The following is a 20628-nucleotide window of genomic DNA, read 5'->3' on the forward strand; positions in this document are numbered from 1 at the left end:
ATGACTAAGACCTCTCAAGCACAAGCAACACAAACAAAAGTAGACAAATGGGACTTTATTAAACTAAAAAGCTGCACAGCAAAGGAAACAATCAACAGTGAGGAGACAACCTATTGAATAGGATAAACTATTTGCAAACTATTGATCTGACAAAGGCAAATATCTATAATACACAAGGAACTCAAACAACTCGGCAGAATAAAATACATAATACCATCATTATAAAGTGGGAAAAATACATGAATAGTCATTTCTCAAAAGGATACACACAAATGTCCAACATATGAAAAAAAGTTCGACATTACTAATCATCAGCAAAATGCAAATAAATCAAAACCACAATGAGATATCATTGTACTCCAGTTAGAATGACTATTATTGAAAGACAAAAAGTAACAGATACTGGCAAGATACAGAGAAAAGGGATTTTTTACACTCTTATACTGTTGGTGAGAATGTGAATTATTACAGCCACTATGGAAAATAGTATGGAGATTTGTAAAAAAACTAAAACTACAACTATTATGATTCAGCCATCCTACTACTGGATATTTACTCAAAGTAAAAGGAATTAGTATATCAAAAGAGACTTGATTTCTATGTTTAGTGCAGCACTATTCACAGCAGAAATGATTTGGAATCAACCCAAGTGTCAGCCAATGGACAGATGGACAGAGAAGATGCAGTATGTACATGTAAGGAAAACTATTCAGCCATAAAAGAATGTAATCATGTATTTTTCTGCAATATGAATCAAAATTGAAGCCATTGTGTTCATTGAATTAAGACAAATGTTTTATCTTTTTATTCATGGTTGGAAGTTATAAAAGTTAATCTCATGGAGGTATAGAGTAGAATGATGGATAGCAGAGACAGAGAAGGGTGTGGGAATGGGGATGAGGGATAAACAGAGGCTGGTTAATGGGTACAAACATATAGGAGGAATAAGTTCCAATGTTTGATAGCAAAGTAGGGTAATTATATTTAACAGCAATGCATTGAATATTTCAGAATACCTAGAAGAGAGGACTTGAAATGTTCCCAACATACAGAAATGATAAATACTTGAGGTAATGTGTACTCTAAATAATCTGACTTGATAATTACACATTCTGAATGCAACAAAATATTGCATGTACCCCATAAATACATACAGATATTATGTATCAAAAAATAAAAAAGAAGAAATAGAAACCCACAATAAATTTATTACAAGTAAAGATGTTGAAATAGTAGTAATGATAATAAATTCTCAGAAAGAAAAGTTCAGGTCCAGATGGATTCACTTGTGAATCCTACCAAATATTTAAAGAAATATTAGCATCATTCTTTACAAAAATTTTCAGAAGATGGAAATGGAGGGAACACTTCTCACCTTATGAGGACACGTTACCCTGGTACAAACCTAAACTAAGATATCACAGGAAGAAAAACTACAGATTGAAATCCTTAATGAATATGGAGACAAAAAATCCTCAACACAATATCAACGAACTTAAGTAATAAAAATATAAAAATATATATTATGGTTAATTGGGATTTATCTTTTGAATGCAAGGTTGGTTCAACCAATGAAAATTAATTGATGTCACATAATGCATATATATAATTAAATAACACACATGATTGTCACAACAGACCAAGAACAATACTTGACAAAGCACATCTTATTTTTTTAATCATAAGAACAATAACAAGCTAGAAATGGAAGAGAAATTTTTCAACCCAAGAAAGAGCATGTTTGAAAAATCTATTAACTAATGTACTTAACGGTGAAATACATAAAGCTTTCCCCATGGTGAAAGACATAAAGCTTTCCCCATAAAACTAAAAACAAGGCAAGAAGGTTGGCTTCCACCATTTCTAGTCAACATTGTACTGGCAGTAAGGACAGTTAGGGAAGAGAAAGAGATAAAGGCATGCAGGTGAAAAATAAAGAAGTAAATCAGTCTCTATTTGTAGATGACTTATTTTGGATAGAGAAAATATAAAATCTATTAAAATATATTATTACAATAAATGAGTTAAAAATTTTGCAGTGTACAAGATGAATGTACAAAAATCAATTACTACAACACAAATTTTGAAAACTATAATAATTGAAAGTAGTCAGTTATAGCAAAAACCAAATACTAAATGAAATTTACATAAATGCAACTAATAGGCAAATCCATAATAACTGAAAGTGGTTGTAAGGGATGGGGGCAAGGAAGTGATTACTGAAGGTATAGAATTTCTATATGGGGCTAGGAAGACATTCTAAAATTAGTTAAGTGGTAATGACTATACAACTCTATGAAGATACTAAAAACAACTGAAGAGTAAACTGAAAATAATGACTTTTATGGCATGTGAATTATATCTCAATAAGTATGCTCTTAATAAGACAATTTTGTGAATGATATAATGTATTATAATAAACACAAATATATCAAGCTATTTTCATAGCAAAGTCATGCTTTAAACTTAAATACTTTTCAGTCTTAAATTTGCACTTGTTATCTAACTATGCATTTGAATATGTTTATATTTAGAAAACTTTGATGGATAAGGATTATTTTACTGTATATTTTTATTTGAGCAAGTTTTGTTTCTTCCCAGAAATTGTCATTTACTGTAATATTCTAATAGTTATATACATGACTGACATAAAAAATGTGTTTCTACATCTTTAAATTACTATTATATGACTATCATGTTATCCACTCTGAGAAAGTACAGTAATCTTGAATTAAAATGAATCTAAGAGTATTGAGAGCTTTGGAAAATGTCAAGTTGTTTTCAAGTAATGTATTTCTCACTAAACTAGTGTTTTTCTATTTCCTACACTGCTATGGAGCTTAGGAAACTCACTGATGCTTTGCAAGGTAAAATAAATAGATGGATAAAATAAGGGATATTGACTTCATCTTTTAGTTAGATATTTTCAAAAACTCTATCCTTATCTCTATATCTCTATCTCTATTGCTATCGAAACACAAACATACACACATATACATCTATAAATACAATCATCTATAAAAATAGTTTTTATACTATTTATAAAGACCTGTGTTTTATAGTTCTCAGTAAAGTGTAAAAGGAAAGAGGATAATGCTTGGAAAAATGCTTGACATTTGTGAAAAGTCCAAATTCTTGTCAAATATAAACAAATCTGGACTTAATATGAAGAGACTTTTTCAAAAAGACCATTGCAATATATAGATGTGTATGTTAATTGGCTCGATTTAATCATCCCACAATGCAGGCATAAATCAAGCATCACAGTATAAATATATGCAATTATTATTCATCAAGTAAAAATAAAATAAATATAAAAGTATGTTTTAACAAAAGATCATTGCAATAGGGAGAATGCTCTGACCTCACGATCTGCAGGCATCTTTAAATCAAAAAGAAAAAGATTCGTGTTAAACAGGGAGAAGAGAGTCAGACTAGCAGGTACACTGTGGAATGCAGGAAAAGCAGGTGGTCTGGGCAGGTGGCAAAATCAGATCTTTTCAACAGGAAATGTATTTCTCCATAATGGTTTATTCTCAGAATAAGCTGTTAACTGGGAATGTTTTACACCTTAGTACATTTAAAATGATTATTTGTATTATGCTTTTAGTTTAATAGAACTACAAATGTTACCATTACAGAGGAAGGGAAAGGCTTTGACGTATGCATTTCTAAATAACCTAGGGGATTTACTAAGCATAGTAGATGAGCAGTGTCACACTTGATCAAGTAGTTTAAAATGTAGAAAATTAAGTATTAGGAAGGTACATGAAGCTATATGATATTTCTTTTGCCTTTATAATTTTTATTTTTTGAGACAGAGTCTCACTCTGTTCCCCAGGCTGGAGTGCAGTGGTGCCATCTCAGCTCACTGCAACCTCTGCCCCCTGGATTCAAGCAATTCTCTTGCCTCAGCCTCCTGAGTAGCTGAGATTACAGGTGCCCACCACCACGCCTGGCTAATTTTTGTATTTTTAGTAGGGATGGGGTTTCACTATGTTGGCCAGGCTGGTCTCAAACTCCTGACCTCAGGTGATCCACCCACCTTGGCCCCCCAAAATGCTAGGATTACAGGCACGAGCCACCGCGCCCGGCCTGCCTTAATAATTTTTAAGTTTTAAAAATTATGGTAGAAACAATGTATTCTTAAGGTTAGAAACCTAGCTCTGTTACCTGTGGTTTATGTTTTCTGGATTAATCTGGATTTTTATAATTAGAAAATATAAGATTTTGAGCCCACTAATGCTTTGTTAAAAACAATACAAGTCAATGTAATAGAAGCATTCATATGTGCAACATCATAAGACAAAACAGCAAGACCTTAGTGCTTTTCTAAGCTTGTTGAAATCCAAAGCTGATTGCCTCTAAGGATAGAAGCCTGACTGTATTTGTTCAAGCCCAGTAAGTGGGTAAGTGGTTGGCAACTGTGATCGCTTGATCATGGTCAAACGTGTTCAAGACTTAATTATGAAAGACAGACAGAAAAATGAGAGTAGATATCAAGTATGCAGTCTATAGTTACATTTATGAAATTGCACAAAAAATGATCCACATCTCCCTAGATGTTCCGCAAATTTATAAGATTTTGCTGTGGTTTATCTTCCTACAGCTAATATTTAAATTATCTCTCTGTTTCATCATTGACATATACAATTTATCTGTTAGGCAGACATTATTACACTTCCCAAGAATGCAAGCTTGGAAGTCAGACAGGTCTGGCATTCCAGCTTTGTTCTGTTCAGTAAAGTTGTGAAAACTTTAGATAAATAAGCTCAGAGTCTAAGACACTAATATAATTTTTAAGTGATTTAAAGGTATCTTCCGCATGGCATTAAAAAGCTAATTGCTAAAAATAGGCCAGGTGTGGTGGCTAATGCCTGTAATCCCAGCACTTCAGGAGGCTGAGTTGGGTGGATCACTTGAGGTCAGGAGTTCGAGACACCGGTCAACACGGTAAAACCCCACCTCTACTAAAAGTACAAAAATTAGCTGGGTGTGGTGGCGGCACCTGTAATCCCAGCTACTCAGGAGGCTGAGTCAGGAGAATTTCTTGAACCTGGGAGACAGAGGTTGCAGTGAGCCGAGGTCACACCACTACACTCCAGCCTGAACAATAAAGCAAGACTCTGTCTCAAAAAAATAAAAAAGATAGTAGCTAAAAACAAGACAGTGGGCCTGAGAGAGACAGACAGACAAATAGAGTGATAGAAATTATAGCTTATTCTGCCTTTGCTCAAAATCAGTCAGTCCTTATCAAATCAAAGATTACACTTACTTAGAATGCCATTGTCAAATAGGGAATTGTCACAGTATGGGATGAATCTAACTTCGAAGAGCCTTTTATTTTTTATCTTTTCTAGAAAATGTACTTATATTAATATCTTGAAAAATGTGTCCAAATATTTTTGATAATTATTTTGTAAAACAAGGACAAACTTGATATTGCCTCAAATTTGGCAATTAATATTCTAGTTTAAAAATCTATATTTATTATTCATAACATGACAAACATACATTTTTAAGAGCTTTTTATCTACCTAGTAGACAACATCTTTTGTTGTTTTCTATTTTACCTACTTATATTACTGTATTAAAGTTTTAATGCTGTCATGTCACAAATTCATTAAATTATTAAGTGAAAAGATTAATGTTTGCCACTTACGGCAAAATTATGTCTATGTATAAACTATGGCTCAAATATGTTTCTCAATCTATTTTTCTTCTTTATTTGTTAATGAGATTTGGAGACTTATACACATTTTTAATAAAGTTATTCAAATTATAGAAACTAGTCATTTTTGTTTTATCTTTACCACTACTGAGTATAAACTATCCCAGCTACATAAGTCTGCTAAATATTTAATATTATTTGTCTTTCTCTTACTAAATGTTATTATGTTTTTTATTATGTAAATTCAAAATTATTTAATTGACAGAAGTTGATGAATATATAATTTTTCATTATTTATTAAGTATGGAAAAAATATTCCCTTTCAAATTTATACTTTCTGTCTCCTACATCAAACATTATATTCTTAAATATTAATACTATATTTTAGTTTACATTGTCTTTTGTTAAATTGTTGCTGCACTGCCTCAAGTGCTGTAACTTTAGTTATTACAAGTTAGTTGTTCACTACAAGTTAATAACAACTAATAACGTCTATAACTAATAAGTTATAGATGTTATTAGTTTCATTTATGTTTAACTAAGTTATATAAGTTATTAGTTATTACAAGTTATTTAATATCTCTAAACTCCAGTTTTGTCATCTGAACATTTTTGGTTATAATGGCTTTCACAGAGAACAAGAAATAATTTTCAAAATATAAGTGATAATGTAAGTGAAGGCACTAGCATAAAATTTATATTAATAGCATACTGAGCATGGTTTTTCTTCACCTTTTTCTTTTTTAAAAATTTGACAAATAACATTTCATATGCTTATTATGTAAAACATTATGTTTCCAGGTACATGCACATTGTGGAATGGTTACCTCTAACTAAATAATGAATGCATTACCCACAGTTAACATTTTTGTAGTGAGAGCACTCAGCATCCACTTTGCATTTTTAAAGAATACAATATATATCCATTAACTATAGTCACCCTACTGAGCAATAGCTCTCTTGAATTTATTTCTCCTAACTGAAATTATGTTTTTCATTGGCCAATCTCTCTTCATCTGCTCCTGGCAACCACTATTCTGCTTTCTATTTTTAGGCGATCGACTTTTATAGATTCCACATGTGAATGAGATCATATGATATTTGTCTTTTTGTTTTGTTTTATTGGCCTGGTTTATTTCATCTAACATAATGTCCTCAAGGTTCATCCATGTTGTTGCAAAAGACAGATTATTCTTCTTTCTAAATGGCTATATAGTATTTCATTTTCTATGTATCCTACATTTTAGCTGATAAATATTTAGGTTGATTCCATATCTTGGATACTGCAAAAAGTTCTGCAATAAACATGGGAGTGCAGATATCTCTTTGAAATACTGGTTTTATTTCCTTTGGATACATACCCAGAGGTGGGATATGATATGTATCACATGTTAGTTCTATTTCTAATTTTTTGAGGAACTTCCATACTGTATTCAATAGTAGCTGCACAAATGTACATTCCTACGAGCACTGTGTGTTACCTTATCCCTACATCCTTCTCATCTGCACTTGCTATCTTTTGTCTTTCTGATAATAGCCATTCTAACTGGAATGAGGTTATATCCCACTGTGGTTTTGATTTGCATTTTCCTCATGTTAGTGACACTGAGCATGTTTTCATATACCTGTTGACCATTTGTATGTATTTGTATGTCTTCTTTTGAAAAAATATCTATTAAGGTCTTTTCATAGCCATCTGAATTTCAACAAGTATGTTAAGAACACACACTGAGGAAAGAACACCTTCTTCAAAGTGGTTTTAGAGAAAAATAGACATTCACATTCAGAATAATGAAATAAGTCCCTTATACTTACCATACTTATCATATCTAAAACTCAACTCAAAATGAATCAAAGACTTAAATATAAGACCAGAAACTATAAAACTACAAGAAAAAAAGATAGGAGAAAGGCTCCATGACATTTGTTTGAGCAAGGATTTTCTGGATAAGACCTCAAAAGCGTAAGCAAAAATAGACAAATGGGATTACATCAAACCAAAAAGATTCTGCACAGAAGAAGAAACAACTAACAGAGTGAAGAGACAATCTGTAAAATGAGCAAAAATCTGGAAGCTATACATCTGATAAGGGGTTAATAATCAATCAACTCAAATAACTCAAGAATAATAAAACAAACAACCTGATTTTTAAAATAAGCAAATCATATGTCTTTTCCTTCACCTTCACAATGAATTCCTTAAGGCTTTACATCTAGTCAGCACAAATTAACTCTACCTTAAATAAAAATCCTGATAATTTCTTGTTCTGTATTAGCAGTTGTACTGCAAAGTATATTTATAATGGATTAATTAATTTGATATATAGGCATTGTCTGCTATGCCACCACTCTTAGGTCTCAGCATAAGGGTAAGTAGAGGGGACAGAAAAGGAAAAATTGAGACAATATTTTTCTTTAACAGCTTTTCTGTTTTGTGTGACAACTTAACATTAAATTCAATAATTTAAAATTAAATACAAATAATCATTCAAGTAATATTTTTGACTACATGTTAGAGAAAAATCGTTCTCAGCTTCTAAGTAGCAGATGCCAGAAGCATAACCCCCACTTTGTTACAGCCCATACTATCTCCAGATATAGTTAAATGTCTCCTAAAGTAACAAACCCTCCCCAACAACCCTGTTGAGAACCAGTATGAAAATGCAAAACATCTGGACTATGATGGAAAGTTCCAATCATAAAGATGAATACTGAAAAGTGGTTTTATTCAGGAAAATAACATGTTTAATAGTTTTCAAAGTCTGTGATTATTCACAATAAAAAAAATTCTTCACTGGAAGTTACACAGGTTACATACATATACATATTACTAGCATTGTCAATCTTTTAAAATTTAACTTCACAAGTGAAGCCACTGACGTTCAAAGATTAACAATGCTAACTGTTGCAGAGGATACAGAGCCACTAGATTTCTTACACATTGCTGGTGAGGGTGTTAAGTAGTGCAGACACTTTGGAAAACAATGGCTAGTATTTTCATGAGATTTTTTTTTTATTTTTTATTTTTTTGCTTTTTAACAGGTTAACTTTTGAAGTGTGCTGTTTTGAGACCAAAAAAAGCAATACATACACAACATTGTGCTATTTTAAATTTATGTCTTAAAAATACTGTGACTGATTTGTGCATACACATACACACACATAAACACAAAGAGAAACACATACACCCATGGAGTATGGAAGAGAGAAAGAGAGAGAGAGAGACCCCAAAATAGCCATTTAAAGATGTTGCAGAGAAATTTACACTGTCATCTCTTATTTTATGTATGTTCAAAGCTGATAAATACCTGTAAATACACAGATGAGCATACACATACAGACATAGTTATATAATGTATATATTATACATGTATGTGTATGTAAAACATTCACATATAATGTATATGTATATATCATATGTGTATATATACATATACATGTGTCTGTGCATGTGATTGGGAGATAGAGAGAGATGGGGAGAGATTTCTTACTGCTTGTATTTTCTCATATAAGTAAAACATGTGAATATATAGTAAGCATAATAACTAAAGCATATATTCAAGAACCAGATACTCTAGGTTAAAACCCCAGTTCTTGTCTTCTTTCAAAATAAAGGGCAGATATGCAAACTGCCTTGAAACATTAGAGATATGGTCTCCTGCAGGAGCAAAGGGCAAAGATACTTACTCCGTATAATATTTGGGTTGCCTAAGCATAGGGTTCATCTCCTGTTATACAAACCATGCATGTGCAGCATCCATGTTGGCCCATACATGTTTCGCCCACTGGACTCACAGGCAAGAGGAACCTTAAAACACCCACTGAGTTTTACATGGCATGCTCTGCTGTAAGTAAACTTCTTTGTCTCTGACCCAGAAGCGTAATGTCTTTTACTGACATTATAAAACTGTTAGACTAACTTATTAGCTTGCAAGCAGGCTAAAGTATCAGACTCTTCACAGTTCTTGACACACACTAGCTCTGTGAAATGGGACACTATTTGCTTCCTAGGGCTACTATAACAAAGTACCATAAACGGAATTGCTTTAAAAAATAGAAATTTATTTTCTCATTGTTCTGGAGGTTAGAATTCAAAACCAAGGTGTCCATAAGGAAATATTTGCTCTGAGATTCTGAGTAGAATCTTTCCCCAGCAATTCCTAGCTTCTGGTATGGCCATGAATCTTTGCCATTTCTTGGCTTGCAGCGGCATCAATCCAATTTCTATCTCTGCATCAAATTGCATTCTCCCCATGTGGCTCTGTTCAAATCTCCCTCTTCATATAAGGATATCAGTCATATTGAATTGAGGCCCACCTACTTCAAGGTGACCTCATTATAACTGAGTGAATTGCATCTGCAATGACTCTATTTCCAAATAAGTCTACATTCTGAGGTACTGGGTGTGAGGGCTTCAACATATCTTTTTGGTGGACACAATTCAACCAAATACAAGTACATTATACAAGCTGTCAGTACCTTAGGTGTCTTATCCTTAAAGTGGAAATAATTATCAACATCACAGGACTAAATAGATTATTTTAAGTAAAATTCCTGGGTGAGCATCTATGTTACCTGTTATAATATTACTGTTAGTATCACATACACATATGCATTTATATATTTAATGGAAACATTATCAATCTGTCCTTCAGTGATTAACTATTAAACACATATCGTAATCAACACTGAATTTACAATTTGTACTTTTGTGTTGATGCAACATGTGCATTTTAACTTAGTTATGTTTAAACTGTGCATATATAAAGTAAAACTCTTGTATTTAACAATCTAAAGAGATACTAGAGATTTTGAATAAAAATATATTACAAAATTGGATAGGAACTCTGAGAGCTTTAGAAAATGTCAAGTTGTTATGCATTGATTAAAAATTGTTGATGTGGCTCTTGACAAAACACATATAGTAGTGCTTGTTAAACCTGATAGAATATGTAATGAAACTTAATAACGATTACATATTTGTGAGCTGATTTTAACAACAAGCAAGAATATTATAAAGAAAACACTTAGCATCTAAATTCCAAATAGTACATGTTTTCTAATTCATCACCACTGTAATACTTGTGTCTCCTGTCCCAGGTATCACATTTTGATACACTTTCTCCTGTCCCAGGTCTCACATTTTGATACACTTCAACCATAAATCGGCCTGCTATTCTGGTAAGAAGAACCTCTACTCTTCCTAAAGAGAGCCTTTCCTAACAGAATTTATGTTGCCCTCTGTACTCCATAAATGTTTTTCCTAACTGCTACCATGTCTCAAGCGTTTCACTTGGGTTTTAGATCATATCATTATTGCATACATTAAATCACTGTCCCCCATATTGAAGGTGATTATCAGTCACACATGCCTCAAAACTGAAATATCAAGACATCAAAAATGGAAACAATCATTCACTCACATCCCCAGGAGAAATAATTATCTATATGAAGTTGACATTTATAACCTGTATATTTTGAAAGGTTGAAATTGTAATGCAAATAACCATTTTTCATGATTCAAGTAAGTTAAAGAAAAAAAATTAATGGTTTCTGACTGTGATATTATTTTACCAGCTAAAATTGTGTAAAGAAAATGTTTACCTAATATGGATAATATATTTCATCAATATGTGGACAATTACTGACATTCAGGTTCAATTTATTCAGGTGCCTTTCTTTAATGGCACTAGAAAGGCTATTTTAACAAATGGATTTAGATAATAAGATTTAAACCTGCACTGAGAAATAGATATTCAATTTACTAAACAGTTGTTTAAGATGGATGAATATGTCAAAGCATAGGTAATCCAAATTCTAAGCAAAACACTGTTTTAAATCACTGGTGTAAAGTTCAAGTTCAAATGTTCCACTTCATGAATCTGTCTCTAGTCCTCTTTCAGGACACTGGCCCTTATTTGCCTTTGACTGTCTGAATCATATGCCAATCCACATGCCTCAGTAACCTATGTTTAGGTTAATTCATGATGTATAGATAATACATTTACATAGAGATGAGTACATTAACTATGATTCAGCCTACAGGTTTGTCAAACTTTTAATGTTCACAGTCTGATTACAATATTTTATGGACCAATCTTATTTTTTTGAACTATTATAGCCATTTATCAATTGCTTCAATTCAAGCAACTGCTGTAGCTACCTATGAATGTGTTACATTTCCCTTCAGTTTTTTGAGACAGTTGCATTCCATGCCATAAAAGAAGAACTTAACGAGAGAAGAACAGAAATTGAGGTAAAATATTAAAGAATCTTTCCACATTATCAAATGAAGTAAAATGAAATTTTTCTGCAAGACAATTCCTTTCACAGTATGAAAATGACCTTAAACATAGCTGTAGAGATTAAGGTCCAAATATTTATTTGATTATTTTGGCATATTGATATTTCTAGCTTCGTGTACCTCACAAATATTTATAAACACATTTACATTGCAGAATTTTTTACTGAAGCATATACTTAAAACTGGGCCTATATGTGTCACTTTTTTGAAAACAAAAAAAAAGCGGGGGGCGGAGAAAACATTCGGATATAAGGTCGGAAAGCAAAATGGGAAAATAATTCTGTTTCATAATTGCCACACTATTTGGATTATCATTGTTTCTAGATTTATATGTGAAAGTTAAAACATTCAACAGTAGGCTGGGACTGGTGGCTCATATCTGTGATTCCGTCACTTTGGGAGGCCTAGGCAGGAGGATTGCTTGAGCCCAGGAATTTGAGACCAGCATGGGCAACATAGTCAGACCTCATCTCTACAGAAAATTAAAAATGAAATTAGCTGCATGTGTGGCACAGGCCTGTAGACCCACTACTTGGGAGGCTGAGGTGGGAGGATGTATTGAGCCCGGAAGTTTGAGGCTGCAGAGAGCTATGATCATGTCACTGCAATCCATCCTGAGCAACAGAGCAAGACCCTGTCTCGAAAAACAAACACACAAACAAAAAAACCAAAAAGATATTCAACAATAAAGGTGAAATTTCAACACTGGAATAATGATATTTGGAAAGATTTGAAATATTTGAAAACATATAAATCACAACAGGATGTTTTCTGTTGTGATTTTTGTTCTTGAGAAACCTGAGGTACCTTTGAACGGAATGCTGTAAACTCTCCATCATGCTCCAGATTACTTTTTTTCATCTTAGTAACTAAGTATGTGGCAAATACATTCCAGGGAAAAAAGTAATGAAGAGAAAAACTGCAATAATTAATATTTTTGCAAATATATATGCATGGTTTTTCAGGGGATTCCCAAACTAAGAGTACAGAATATCAGAATATAATCTTGAACTGCATTTGAAGTGCATTGTGCTATTTTGACGTCTAATTTTGGCTTTAATCCTTTAATGATCTGTCTAGTAAAACCATGCATCAAGTGCTGGTTTCTGATGGAAAATATAAAAATAATAGGAAAATCTTGACATAATGTAGAGGAATTAATTCAAAGACACCACGAGATAGAAATGCTACCTTATACATATACACCATGGAATACTATGCAGCCATAAAAATGAATGAGATCATGTCTTTTGCAGGGACACTGATGAAGGGAAGCCCTTATCCTCAGCAAACTAATGCAGGAACAGAAAATCAAACACATGTTCTCACTTATAAGTGGGAGCTGAGCAATGAGTACACATGGACACAGGGAGGGAAATGACACACACTGGGGCCTTTTATGGGGGTGGGAACAGGAGAGAGAGAACATTAAGAAAAATAGCTAGTGCATTCTGGGCTTAATACCTAGTTGATGGGCTAATAGCTGCAGCAAACCACCATGGCAATTTACCTACGTAACAAACCTGCACATCCTGCATGTGTACCCTGAAACTTGAAATAAAGATGAAAAAAAAAATGCTACCTTACCTCTGTCTTACTTTACTGAACAAGGTCCAAAGTTCATGACCATGAAATTAATTGATTATAATGGCACAGGAATCTTCAAACAAACAAACCACTTATTTTTAGCACATGGGGAATTATGACATAAAGAAGTAAAACGGAAATAATATCCATATTCTCAATGGGATTGAAAGGGGTCAAGTTTAGCTAAATAGTGCTAGTACTTATGGCAAGAAATAAAGTCATTAAAACAGACAGCAATCATGGCATGTAATTTGATTTTAGTGAGTAGCCTTAAAACACAGATCTTTTCCACTGTAGATAACTAATCATGTAGTTCCAAGAAATAAAATTTGTAGACAGCCTGACAATGTCTTACTTGAATTGCATAAGCAAAAATAAATCAGAATAATTATCAGTGGTAGATTGAAAATTTTTACTTGTATAACAAGTTCTTTTTACCTTATAAGTTGATGTTCCGACTTATATACAGTGATCAAGACTCAAATAACCTGAGAGCAGTCACCAAGCCCTCTACCATAATGAGGCCTCAATTAAATTATGTTATGCAACTTTGCCTAGGCAGGAGATGGTAATTTATTTTTCTTTCTAACTTACTTTCATTAAGCCAGCTAGGAGTAAAGAAATATCTCCAGGTAAATATTAAAAATAAATGCAGATGTACTAAATAAATAATTTTGGTAGTTTTATAACTATTTGAGGTGTAGCCTTAGTAATAATTTTAAACAGTGTTAATATTTATGTCGCATTTACATTGCAAGACAAAACTTTAGAAATATCATTCAAACGTATGAATTAATATTATTTAATTTTCATGTAAGTTAAGAAAATTATATCAAATTTTGGTCAACACTGAAATATTTAAACATTTTCTTTAACAGATTTTTGAATTGAATAAAATTATCTTTTGGCTGGTTGCAATGGCTCATGCCTGTAATCCCAGCACTTTGGGAGGCCGAGGTGGGAGGATCACCTGAGATCAGGAGTGCAAGACCAGCCTGGCCAATATGGCAAAACCCTGTCTCTACTAAAAATACAAATATTAGCTGGGCATGATGGCGCACGCCTGTAATCGCACATACTCAGGAGGCTGAGGCAGGAGAATCACTTGAACTCGGGAGGTAGAGGTTGCAGTGAGCCCAGATTGCACCACTGCACTGCAGCCTGAACAACAGAGAGAGACTCCATCTCAAAAAATAATAAAAATTAAAATAAAATTATCCTTAAAATTAAAACACCCGTGGATAATCTCCCCAGGAACAAAAATTGTGTATCGTTGAAATACATGAGAACCCTCTGAACCTTCCCCAAGTATTCAACTCAGGTGCATAAAGAAATATTTTGTTGCTACGCTGTGTCCAGACAAATGGAAATGGAAAAACATCATGGAGTACTGTGCAGTTCAATCAGGCTAATGATTTCTGGACAGTTAAAATTATAATCTCTCATTCAGACTAGAGAAGATACAGAATCATATGAAAACATGAATTTGGATCAAATTTAACTTTAGCTTATATCAAATAAATCCCTGAAATGATCCAAAGTTATTTAGAAAGAATTTGGTTTTATATTTGTCATACACATGTTTAACAATGGATCTAATTCTCACATTAGTTTGGAGTATTCAAAAGCAATACTGATTCTCCAGAGAAATCTCATTAATCAGTGTCATCATAAAAAATAACTGAGAATTGTGTGGGTTGATTTCTACTCCATCTCCTTTCAATTACCAGTTTGGCAAGGGTGAAAAACTGATGGGTTTTAGAAAATGAATCCAGATTATAAAAACTTAATCAAGTAGAGACTCTAATGTTGACTGCTCTTTTAGAGGTTATTGCTCTTTTAGAGTAAAGCAGTATCTTCAGAATGTAGTACACATGTGACTATAAAAGATTTTCCAATTTTATTTCCATTTCTTTCTGAAAAAATTATAACGATATTTTGCAGAAGATTAACCCATCCTAAATTTGATATTGTCTGTGTCATGATGTAGAGACTAATAATTTAATTACTTCATTTCAAATGAGAATAGTCACTTGCTGCAACACAGATTTTCCAATATAAAACTGTCTTTTTAAAAATTCAGCTTACATTGGTATACAGTATTATCACATGATGTTTCATATTTTGAAAATTTATAGATTTTACATTTTAGTCTTTTGTGTGTGGTTTATTTTTTGATCATATGTACTATATATTTGAATATTTTATTAACATTTTTATTAAACTAGATTATTCATTTATGTATTAATTCAAATATATTTGCTGATTACCTGCTATATCAGTCACATTTTTTATTTTAGATTTACATGGGTTTGACGCATGTAGCTTAAATTCTTAAGAGAATAAAATAAAAGGGGAAAAATAGGGGCTGGTTATGGTGGCTCACGCCTGTATTCCCAGTACTTTGGGAGGCTGAGATACAAAGATCACTTGAGGCCAGGAATTTCAGAGCAGCCTGGGCAACATACTGACACCATATCTCTACAAAAAAATTAAAACTCTTAGGTGGGCATGGTGGCCTACGCTTGTAGTCCCAGCTACTTGGGCCCAACTACTTGAGAGACTGAATTGGGAGGACTGCTTTAGTCGAGGAGTTCAAGGTTGCAGTGAGCTGTAGTTGAACCACTGTATTCCAGCCTTGGTGACACAGCAGGGCCCTATCTCAAAAAAAAAAAAAAAAAAAAAAAACAGAGAGAGAGGGAAAAGTAAACAGTACAATTTCAAGTAACAGTCAGTGCTATGGAGAAAAACAAATCAAAATAAAGGGCCAGTAAGGGATGTCTGGAGAAGGCCATGTGTTTCTAATAAAAAAACATAGTATGTTCTTTGAGAAAGTGATGTTTAAAAATTAATCTGTGCATATCTATGGGGAAAGCACTTCATGATAATTGGCAGCAAGCACAAAAACTTTCAGGTGAAAGTAAGTTTGGCATTTTCTTTGTGTGTGTGCATGTGTGTGTGTGTGTGTGTGTGTGTTTATTGAAGTAAACCAGTCACCAATCATAGTGGACTGGCCTAGGGCACCAATTGAGAACTGAAAACATTGAAGATAACTAGTAGAATCAACAACTTTCACTGTACCAAGAGGAGAAAAAAAATAGTGTGTTCACATTTATAACATATAATTACCTTGCTAAAGTCTTTAAAGTACCTACTGACCTTGGTTTATACAGGCATTTTCTTTTTTTTTTTTTTTCTTTTTTTATTATACTTTAAGTTTTAGGGTACATGTGCACATTGTGCAGGTTAGTTACATATGTATACATGTGCCATGCTGGTGCGCTGCACCCACTAACTCGTCGTCTAGCATTAGGTATATCTCCCGATGCTATCCCTCCCCCCTACCCCCACCCCACAACAGTCCCCAGAGTGTGATATTCCCCTTCCTGTGTCCATGTGATCTCATTGTTCAATTCCCACCTATGAGTGAGAATATGCGGTGTTTGGTTTTTTGTTCTTGCGATAGTTTACTGAGAATGATGGTTTCCAATTTCATCCATGTCCCTACAAAGGACATGAACTCATCATTTTTTATGGCTGCACAGTATTCCATGGTGTATATGTGCCACATTTTCTTAATCCAGTCTATCATTGTTGGACATTTGGCTTGGTTCCAAGTCTTTGCTATTGTGAATAATGCCGCAATAAACATACGTGTGCATGTGTCTTTATAGCAGCATGATTTATAGTCCTTTGGGTATATACCCAGTAATGGGATGGCTGGGTCAAATGGTATTTCTAGTTCTAGATCCCTGAGGAGTCGCCACACTGACTTCCACAATGGTTGAACTAGTTTACAGTCCCACCAACAGTGTAAAAGTGTTCCTATTTCTCCACATCCTCTCCAGCACCTGTTGTTTCCTGACTTTTTAATGATTGCCATTCTAACTGGTGTGAGATGATATCTCATAGTGGTTTTGATTTGCATTTCTCTGATGGCCAGTGATGATGAGCATTTTTTCATGTGTTTTTTGGCTGCATAAATGTCTTCTTTTGAGAAGTGTCTGTTCATGTCCTTCGCCCACTTTTGATGGGGTTGTTTGTTTTTTTCTTGTAAATTTGTTTGAGTTCATTGTAGATTCTGGATATTAGCCCTTTGTCAGATGAGTAGGTTGCGAAAATTTTCTCCCATTTTGTAGGTTGCCTGTTCACTCTGATGGAAGTTTCTTTTGCTGTGCAGAAGCTCTTGAGTTTAATTAGATCCCATTTGTCAATTTTGTCTTTTGTTGCCATTGCTTTTGGTGTTTTGGACATGAAGTCCTTGCCCATGCCTATGTCCTGAATGGTAATGCCTAGGTTTTCTTCTAGGGTTTTTATGGTTTTAGGTCTAACGTTTAAATCTTTAATCCATCTTGAATTGATTTTTGTATAAGGTGTAAGGAAGGGATCCAGTTTCAGCTTTCTACATATGGCTAGCCAGTTTTCCCAGCACCATTTATTAAATAGGGAATCCTTTCCCCATTGCTTGTTTTTCTCAGGTTTGTCAAAGATCAGATAGTTGTAGGTATGCGGCGTTATTTCTGAGGGCTCTGTTCTGTTCCATTGATCTATATCTCTGTTTTGGTACCAGTACCATGCTGTTTTGGTTACTGTAGCCTTGTAGTATAGTTTGAAGTCAGGTAGTGTGATGCCTCCAGCTTTGTTCTTTTGGCTTAGGATTGACTTGGCGATGCGGGCTCTTTTTTGGTTCCATATGAACTTTAAAGTAGTTTTTTCCAATTCTGTGAAGAAAGTCATTGGTAGCTTGATGGGGATGGCATTGAATCTGTAAATGACCTTGGGCAGTATGGCCATTTTCACGATATTGATTCTTCCTACCCATGAGCATGGAATGTTCTTCCATTTGTTTGTATCCTCTTTTATTTCCTTGAGCAGTGGTTTGTAGTTCTCCTTGAAGAGGTCCTTCACATCCCTTGTAAGTTGGATTCCTAGGTATTTTATTCTCTTTGAAGCAATTGTGAACGGGAGTTCACTCATGATTTGGCTCTCTGTTTGTCTGTTGTTGGTGTATAAGAATGCTTGTGATTTTTGTACATTGATTTTGTATCCTGAGACTTTGCTGAAGTTGCTTATCAGCTTAAGGAGATTTTGGGCTGAGACAATGGGGTTTTCTAGATAAACAATCATGTCGTCTGCAAACAGGGACAATTTGACTTCCTCTTTTCCTAATTGAATACCCTTTATTTCCTTCTCCTGCCTGATTGCCCTGGCCAGAACTTCCAACACTATGTTGAATAGGAGTGGTGAGAGAGGGCATCCCTGTCTTGTGCCAGTTTTCAAAGGGAATGCTTCCAGTTTTTGCCCATTCAGTATGATATTGGCTGTGGGTTTGTCATAGATAGCTCTTATTATTTTGAAATATGTCCCATCAATGCCTAATTTATTGAGAGTTTTTAGCATGAAGGGTTGTTGAATTTTGTCAAAGGCTTTTTCTGCATCTATTGAGATAATCATGTGGTTTTTGTCTTTGGCTCTGTTTATATGCTGGATTACATTTATTGATTTGCATATATTGAACCAGCCTTGCATCCCAGGGATGAAGCCCACTTGATCATGGTGGATAAGCTTTTTGATGTGCTGCTGGATTTGGTTTGCCAGTATTTTATTGAGGATTTTTGCATCAATGTTCATCAAGGATATTGGTCTAAAATTCTCTTTTTTGGTTGTGTCTCTGCCCGGCTTTGGTATCAGAATGATGCTGGCCTCATAAAATGAGTTAGGGAGGATTCCCTCTTTTTCTATTGATTGGAATAGTTTCAGAAGGAATGGTACCAGTTCCTCCTTATACCTCTGGTAGAATTCGGCTGTGAATCCATCTGGTCCTGGACTCTTTTTGGTTGGTAAACTATTGATTATTGCCACAATTTCAGCTCCTGTTATTGGTCTATTCAGAGATTCAACTTCTTCCTGGTTTAGTCCTGGGAGAGTGTACGTGTCGAGGAATGTATCCATTTCTTCTAGATTTTCTAGTTTATTTGCGTAGAGGTGTTTGTAGTATTCTCTGATGGTAGTTTGTATTTCTGTGGGATCGGTGGTGATATCCCCTTTATCATTTTTTATTGTGTCTATTTGATTCTTCTCTCTTTTTTTCTTTATTAGTCTTGCTAGCAGTCTATCAATTTTGTTGATCCTTTCAAAAAACCAGCTCCTGGATTCATTGATTTTTGGAAGGGTTTTTTGTGTCTCTATTTCCTTCAGTTCTGCTCTGATTTTAGTTATTTCTTGCCTTCTGCTAGCTTTTGAATGTGTTTGCTCTTGCTTTCCTAGTTCTTTTAATTGTGATGTTAGGGTGTCAATTTTGGATCTTTCCTGCTTTCTCTTGTGGGCATTTAGTGCTATAAATTTCCCTCTACACACTGCTTTGAATGCATCCCAGAGATTCTGGTATGTTGTGTCTTTGTTCTCGTTGGTTTCAAAGAACATCTTTATTTCTGCCTTCATTTCGTTATGTACCCAGTAGTCATTCAGGAGCAGGTTATTCAGTTTCCATGTAGTTGAGCGGCTTTGAGTGAGATTTTTAATCCTGAGTTCTAGTTTGATTGCACGGTGGTCTGAGAGAGAGTTTGTTATAATTTCTGTTCTTTTACATTTGCTGAGGAGAGCTTTACTTCCAACTATGTGGTCAATTTTGGAATAGGTGTGGTGTGGTGCTGAAAAAAAATGTATATTCTGTTGATTTGGGGTGGAGAGTTCTGTAGATGTCTATTAGGTCCGCTTGGTGCAGAGCTGAGTTCAATTCCTGGGTATCCTTGTTGACTTTCTGTCTCGTTGATCTGTCTAATGTTGACAGTGGGGTGTTAAAGTCTCCCATTATTAATGTGTGGGAGTCTAAGTCTCTTTGTAGGTCACTCAGGACTTGCTTCATGAATCTGGGTGCTCCTGTATTGGGTGCATATATATTTAGGATAGTTAGCTCCTCTTGTTGAATTGATCCCTTTACCATTATGTAATGGCCTTCTTTTTCTCTTTTGATCTTTGTTGGTTTAAAGTCTGTTTTATCAGAGACTAAGATTGCAACGCCTGCCTTTTTTTGTTTTCCATTTGCTTGGTAGATCTTCCTCCATCC

The sequence above is a fragment of the Gorilla gorilla genome, chromosome 14, assembly GCF_029281585.2.
Source record: "Gorilla gorilla gorilla isolate KB3781 chromosome 14, NHGRI_mGorGor1-v2.1_pri, whole genome shotgun sequence".
Lineage (NCBI taxonomy): Eukaryota > Metazoa > Chordata > Mammalia > Primates > Hominidae > Gorilla > Gorilla gorilla.